This window comes from Carex rostrata, chromosome 12, assembly GCF_964058835.1.
Source record: "Carex rostrata chromosome 12, lpCarRost1.2, whole genome shotgun sequence".
In the NCBI taxonomy this organism is placed as follows: domain Eukaryota; kingdom Viridiplantae; phylum Streptophyta; class Magnoliopsida; order Poales; family Cyperaceae; genus Carex; species Carex rostrata.
In genome coordinates, this window is record NC_135929.1 from 6,394,650 (window position 1) to 6,402,595 (window position 7,946).

Sequence of the window (7,946 nt, forward strand, 5' to 3'; positions counted from 1 at the left end):
CCTTGGCGAACATTTGAAATATGAAATTTTTAAACCTAATTTTTATAATGTGAACATTCTAGAATGTATATTTTGAATGATCATATGCATCTATAAGCATTTTGAGGTTTTATTTCAATTATAATCCTATTTTAAGGTTTAGTCAACTCTACAGTTGACTTCTTTATTTTATTTTCCAGATCTGAATTATTTTGCTTATTTCTCCAAATTTGTTACTTCACAAATTCTGAAAAAAATAATTAAAACTGCATCTAAATATTATTTACATTCTGTGAAAATTTTAGAAAGAAATTCAAAAGGGGTGAAAAGATGTGATTTTTTGAAGAAAATGGACAACAATGCCCCTAGATGAATCTAATCACAGCAAGCTAAAATTGATTAATCCATTGAAATTATTTTATTACTCCACTAAATAGAAAATTTTATATGGGTATGTTCATCTAATAAGGTTCTGTATGACCTACGAATTTCCTGCATTGATTCAAACAGAAAATACAAGTTTTCATATTTCTAGTTTTTTGCTGATTTTTAACCCCGACCATACGAGTTTGTACTTTCTTTACTCTTTCTCTTATTTGCAAGCCTATAGTGAACCTGGTACATGACTGGTACATTGGTACAGAGCCTTAGTACCTTGTTCTAAGCCTGGTTGCATGTGCGCTAATTGGTTTTGTGTTATTAAAAATGGCAAAGAATTGAGAGCTGAAGTTGTTCATTTGGAAACGAAAATCAGGAAGAGTTAACCATTAAGACAACAATATTGTTAAAGTAAAAAATGGAAAGCATAAGAGAATAGTCAACATTACATTTTGGTCATGCGAGGCAAATAGAGATTCTGAAAAGGTATCCATTTGGGACCATGATTGGGGGATGGATATCTTAAAGCTCCATTTCCCACACCGCAAATTCATTCTTCGCAACAAAACATCACACTACAAAGGGCACTGTTAGCATATTTAGCAATGTAGGGAGGTCCAAGGATAAAGAGTGGCATCAATAAAATTTGGAAACTCAAAGTGCACCCAAGAATGATCCTTAATTGTGTATACTGTCAGGGTGTATAAACATTGAGAGAATTAGTGTGTAACCATTTTTGAATTATGTCTGCATAGAACCAACCAGAATAAATCAGATTCAAAGGGTTTCAAAAAATCAGACTAACTTTATGATTTTAACCACTGAAGGACTTCATTAGCAATAGAATTCATTCATAGAATCAGATAATCAGAGAGATCAGAGAAGAAGAACAAAACAGAAACAAATACAAAAATCAATGCCAGTAACGATGAATTTCCATTTCAACTCCAAACTTGATTACATTATTGCTGCTGGACTCAATTTGGCAGAATACATAATTAACCTCAACCTCGCATCAAATTACTAAACAATAAAGAAAAAACCTAACTCCATACCAGAACAAGTAACCACTAGCTGTACCTACCATTGCCACCGACAAACGCATACCACCAACCCTAAACCCTAGACTGACTAATTAGACCATAAAAACCCTAAACCCTAACCTGAGTAATTAGACCATAGAAGATGGAGGCCTTTGGATTGGCCCCACCGATGACCTGAAAAATCCATCAGATATGATCTTGTCCTCTCTGCATAAATGGAATTCCTTAATCAGACAGTAATTCAAGGCCTTGTCACAATACTTGCACGCCCCCCGAGGAAGTCCAACGTGAACATGGAGGCAGACGGCCTTCTGACGGATAAGGTCGGAATTCGCCATCATGCGAACGATCTCTCTGTTGCTACGCTCGATGAAGACGGTGATTTCATCATGGCTAGCTCCAACCACGTCAGACAGTCCTCGAACAACATCGGAGAAGCCTTGGGATGGAAGCACTACAATAAACGAGCGATGTAGCGTGGTTCCACTCTCCAAGTCGCGGAAAATCACCGGGAGGAAGAGAGGGGAAGAGCTCAGCGCCATGAATCCAGAGAGAGAGAGAGAGTATTGAGGAAATTAAATGCCAAATTAAGGGGGGAGAACTTGACAGGGAAAGGACGGTATATAAAAGAGAAGGGGGAGCTATTTTGAGAAAGAAGTTATTTTAAGAAAGAAGGAAATAGAAGGGAGAATTTTAATAAAGAAGAAACTTTATATAGAAAGGAGAACGAGCAAAATAAGGAAAGGGAGGAGTGCGTACTCTCTGAGATATCTCAACTTTTGCGTGACCGACGTGTCCGGTGCCTATTCGGGGGTGATGTAGGGGCCCGTATATATGTGCTTTGAGATTCGTGTATAACGCAACTAAACGGTTTGGATTTTCCATAAAGTCACGCAAAGTTTGAGATATCTCATCTTTCGGAGTGGGGGAACACGCATCCTCTAGGATATCTCATATTTTGCGCGAGTTTTTCGAATATCTCAACCGTTCAAATACGGCTGCACTAACCTCAAAGCAAACAGAATACTGGCCCCCGCGCTATCCCCAAATAGACACCGGACACGTCGGTCATACAAAAGATGAGATATCTCAGAGGAAACAAGCTCGAGCGGGAGGGACTTAAATTAATAAAAACGAAATTAAGGTGGCTAACGGCTTCCAGCTTTCCTTTGGAAATAAATAGAAGTTTTGCCTAAATAAGAAAATAGAAGAGAGAACTTGAGAAAAATAAGGAAAGGTTCCCTAAAATAAATTTTTATGTAGTTATCTTATCACAAGTATTTTTTATTTTTATCCCAATAATTCAAGGAAGGTTTTTTCACTTTATAAAATAAAGTTGTATGTTGACAGATACATAAATTATCTATAATTTTTTTAATATTTGTATAAATAGCGAAGGTCCCACAAAAATTATGAAGTTTGAAACTAAAAATTTGCAATTGCTTTTAATAGGATCACAATTGAAACTAAAATAAATTGTGAAGTAGGTATGAAATTATGTTGGATTCAGTGGGTTCCACAATTAAAATTAGAATAAAATTATAAAGTTTCTTTCAAAAAGAAATTTGGTTAGCATGTTGCACAATTGAAATTAGAATAAATTATGAATGTGATGGTGTCTGATTTCGACTTAACGGAAAACTTTCCTTATACTTTGAAGTAACTGTTAGTGTACTAATTTTCTTTGTCAAATTTATTAACATAATATTTTCATATAGTTATAAAAAAAAACATCTCAATAAAAACTAAGGGAGGTTCTTTTACTTTGGGAAATAAAGTTTTTCTTCTACCATGCATTTCTACAAGTACATAAATTATCTATTATTTTTAATATTTACATAAATGACGAAGTTCACATAATTTCTGTACTTAAATCTTAAATAAAATTTTATTGGAATTCATTTAATGGCATTAAAAATTAATTTATACACCCTACACGAGAAGTTGCTTACATGCTTAAAGATCAAACAAAGGCTAAAAGTTGCGACTTCATTTCTTGAATTCTAATTATTTGATATATAAATCATGAGTGAGATCGATATAACAAACATGTGCCAAGGCACTCTCTTTGCCGGTCACAAGCTTGACTGCACGTTTTCTCTTTCGGCACCAGAGTTGATGCATTTGACTGCCTTGAGCGGCTCGACTATTCATGCCGGCAGCGGCGAGTGGTCGATCGTACATCCTTAATCACCAGTGCGATCAGCACGCCCCACGATGTGTTCGGGGTTTTCTTTTTCATTCCCGTGAACTAAAAAAAACATGTTAAGCGGGTGTGAGAAAAAAAAAATTAGTGTTCTTCCTCATATTCCATGAACCTACTACCCCTTTATCTTTCCAGCTCTTCATAAAAAAGCTTGAGTTGTAAATTCATAACATAGCGCAACGCTCCGAATACAAGCAAGAAAATAATAGTGGATCCTTTTTGTCTCTCTTCAATTAGGTAATAATTGTTGTATTAATTATTAAAAATGGACATACTGTATTTTTTTTTACCTTATCATAATAGTTTATTTGCTCTATATTAGATTAAATTGGGCTCAAGAATATTACAAATTCATCCCAATGAGATAATGTGATGCAGATCTAAGGAACAACAAGCTACCACAAAGCTGTCACCCCTCTTTCAGACACAACACTAGAAGGAACGATGACTAAGAAATTAATCTTTCTAATTTTTCTACAATTTTATGTATAGTTTTTGTCCTAATATAAGTAAACTATAACATTTGTACTTTGTTGTCCCTATATATTCAAAACTCCTAGCATACTTCTCCACCAGCCTTGACAACCCGTTGCCGAAGTAACATCTGATGCGTCCAAAGGGTATGGTGCAAAGTTTTAGTACAAAGATGTACTTTTTAATCCTTTAACACACGTTTGAGTTAAATTGCAAGTGCACAATTCTATCAAAGTAGTATTTGAGGTATCGAACCACAGGGAGTATGATAAAAACTTAGTTTAAACTTTACTAATAAATTTCAGAAAATAAAAGAAAAGTAAAGTGCAATAAAAGTAAATTGGGGGGGGGGTTTGTTCTAACGGTTCCTAAATTTGGGTTCAATACCCGAATTGAGAGTTTTAAACAATAAAAGTAAATGAATGAAAGAAAGATTGGATTGCTTTCTAGATGAGAAGATCTAGGGGTATTCGGTCTACAATCTCTTGCTAATTCTATCTATTCGGTATTTGTTTAAGTTCATGTATGATTTGAGGAGGTTTCTAACCTAATATGTCATTAAGGGTCACTTTCGTGAATTAATAACGTGTCTAAGTAATTCGGACTTCACGGTTAGGTCCTTCACCCTAGCTACTTAGACCATAAGCTCTTGTTAGTCTCTCATCTCCTCAAATATTGATACTTCACGATTAAGTCCTTCATACCAATACCCGATTTGATTTGAGATGTCCTAATTAGGGTTTGCCTTCACGGTTAGGTTCTTCACCAAATTCCTAACCTTAATTTCTATAGTTCCGGCTTAGATTACAAATTGGTTACAATCCTAATCTAAACCTAGGGTATTTGCATTCATAATTTGGTACTCTCCTCTCGTCCTAACTTCTTTGGATCCTTTGACAAAGAGATACCAAAGCGGGACTACTGCGATTTCAAGTACTAATTATGTAATTAACACAAATGATAAATCACAGAAATTAACATCAAATCCCATAAAACAATCAGAACAAAGACAAATAACCGAATAAGATACAATTAAACAAGTTCATGCATTAACCTAAACCCCTAGAGAGAGAACTACTCCCTCATGGAGAGATCCATTACAAAAAGTTGGCAAAGTAACAAGAAATGAAATAAAGAAATGATTACACCCTTTATTTGATCAAAGCCCTCAATCTTGCCGACTTCTTGCTCAGGAAACTCTTCTTCTCCTTGCTTGAAAGCTTTCCTTACTTCAGAATTTATCGCTAAGTATTGTGTGTGTGGAGAGAGAGAATGAGATTGTGGATTAATGTGTGATGATGGATGATTCTCGATGTAGAATGAACCCCCTCTTTTATAGCCAAGTACCATGTCCAATTAAGAGCCTAGGAAGTGGAGTTAGTGGGTGCTATGTTTGGATTGTTTCCCAGGATTGTCTTGTCCACACTTGGCTGTAAAAACGTGTCCTTGGTACGCCAAAAATAGAAACCGTGTTGAAAACGTGTAATTTTGGCTTTCTGCGAGTTTAGTGCATCCGACTGACTCAAAATTTCCTTTTTTTAGTTTCTCATGTTGTAGAACTTCTTTCTATCTTTCCAAAAAATGGTCGCAAGCCTAAATCGGAGTTACGAGTCAAAAGTTATGGCTATTTTAAAATCAGGCTCCAGTTATGCGTTCTGCTACAGTGCGGCCAGGCCACCCACACTGCTACAGTACCATCCGCACTGCGTCTTCACCGCCCGCACTGCGGCTGCATCGAGATCCAGACTAGGCTCGGACTTTTCCTGTGCAACCAGAGTGCGGCTGCATCGAGATCCGTGCGTCTGCATCGATATCCGTGCATCCGCACGGATTTTGATGTATAGCTTATTATACCTTTTTAAAATTGGCGTGCGTTCAGAAATCCATCAAAGTACTTATTGTGGCCATATCGCAAACCGTGTGTCGGCACTAAGCATTTTTCTTCGGTTTCCTTCATTTTCTCCATGTTAAAACCAAGCAAATACAGTAACTTGATTCTAGGTGTATTCTATTCACTTTATATTTAAAATACAAGATATTTAATGTTATTTTGTAATAAAAATCAGATCGAATATGTATATAATTTAAGCCTATCACAATCGCTAGTTATTCTCTTAAAACTAAAGAATTTCAACCTAAGTGCTTCTAGAACCTGTTCGGCCACATGGACGTTAGGTATAGCGCAGATTCCTCTCTAATACTTTTTAGATGAAAATACAATAGATTTATAGAATGAGTAAATCTGGAGATCGCCAAAAGTCCAAGTTTTAATAAATTTTTTGTATCAAGCCTAAAAATATCAATATTCTAAATAACGTGATATACCGTTTTTGGACCTTAAATAAAGTGTGTTGTTTCATCTATGAGCCTATGATCGTTATAGCAACAATAGCGGTCCGCTATAGTGCGTAGCGTGTTACATAGATAGCGCACACTATACTACATAAGCTTTTATTTCAAGACTCAAATTGAACATTTCATTTTAAGGACCATTTTTTTAAGGACGAGATTGTTTTTACTTCTGAATAGAAAAATATATATGATATATGACATGATGCTTAGGTTATTTTGAATTGAAAAAAAAAAAAGATAGTTTATGTCATGATGGTTAGGTTATTTTGAATAAAAAAATATAGTTTATTACATTACTAGGGATATTTTAAATAGAAATTTGGATTTTGAACTGATTCAATATGCATATCATAATTCGTTAATCAATTTGGTGTTACTTATTGCTTTGGGAGACTTTAGGTAATGTTGATAATTAGTAGAATTATATAATATAATTTTTTAAAGAAAAAAAATGCTATACAGGATAGCTTTCGCAGTAGCTACGCTATTCACGATAGCTATTTTGTTTAACCTTTTTCCCGATGGACATCGGACGATAATCGCTATTTAGAAACTTAAAAAATACAATAGATTAGACTTAAGAGTACTCCATTCTCATTAATTTGGAGTATCAATTTCTGAAATTGGGCTGTTAGTAGAATTGTGTGGAATATTTCGGGAAGACAATATATTTACAATTTTGGACAAGTACAGTTAGGAACTCTAATAAAAAATTAAAATTAGGGACTGAATAAGTATATACTTTTATTTTCTAAGGAACTAATATATATAAGTGCTACTAATAAAACTACAAATATATTTTAGTTTATAGGAGTGAATTAACCATTCTGAATAAAAATTGTTAATTTTTAATTTATAAGACATGAAGAAGACAGCCATAAAATGTAAAATAAAGCAGACACAAAAGGTATATATTGTTCTAAACTAATATTATGTTTTCATATCACGTAAAAAATGCTATAACTTCATGCATAAAATGTTCTAACTTCATACATAAAATGTTATTTGATACTTATAAGTATATAAATCTTGCTAATTGGAAGTGTTGATATTTACATCAAATCGAAACAAATGCTTATTTTCTTGTTGCGGATTTAGTATCTTAAATTAATATTATTTGGTTAAACTTCATAAAAGAACAATTGACTTTTATATATGTTTAAAATTTTGGAGGAAATCAAATTAAGAAAAAAAATATATATATTAATAGAACACGGTGATATTGTCATACCTAGTTCCGACCACATTAGCCAATGCTCGAACAATGTCGGAGTATCTTTGGAAGGGATGCACTGCCATAAACGTGCTATGCAGCGTGGTTCCACTCTCCAAGTCTCTGAAAATTGTCGGAAGGAGGAGAGGGCAAGATATCAACGCCATTAGTAGAGAGAGAGAGAAATGATCTCAAAAATTGTTATGAAGTCGAGTGATAAGCCTTTTTAAAACCTTCAACAATCTCAAAAATTGTCAGAGGGATGTAATTTGATCCTAGATTTAATTAACTTGACATAAAA

General features: G+C 34.4%; 1 long non-coding RNA gene across 1 annotated transcript; it reads left to right on the top strand.

Annotated features, from left to right (window-relative positions):
• Positions 1 to 3,755: 3,755 nt before the first annotated feature.
• LOC144563665 (uncharacterized) lies at positions 3,756 to 4,134 on the top strand. The gene is made up of 2 exons (XR_013514390.1): positions 3,756 to 3,843; positions 3,929 to 4,134. It is a non-coding gene; the product is annotated as an uncharacterized LOC144563665 (long non-coding RNA).
• The last annotated feature ends 3,812 nt before the right edge of the window (positions 4,135 to 7,946 follow it).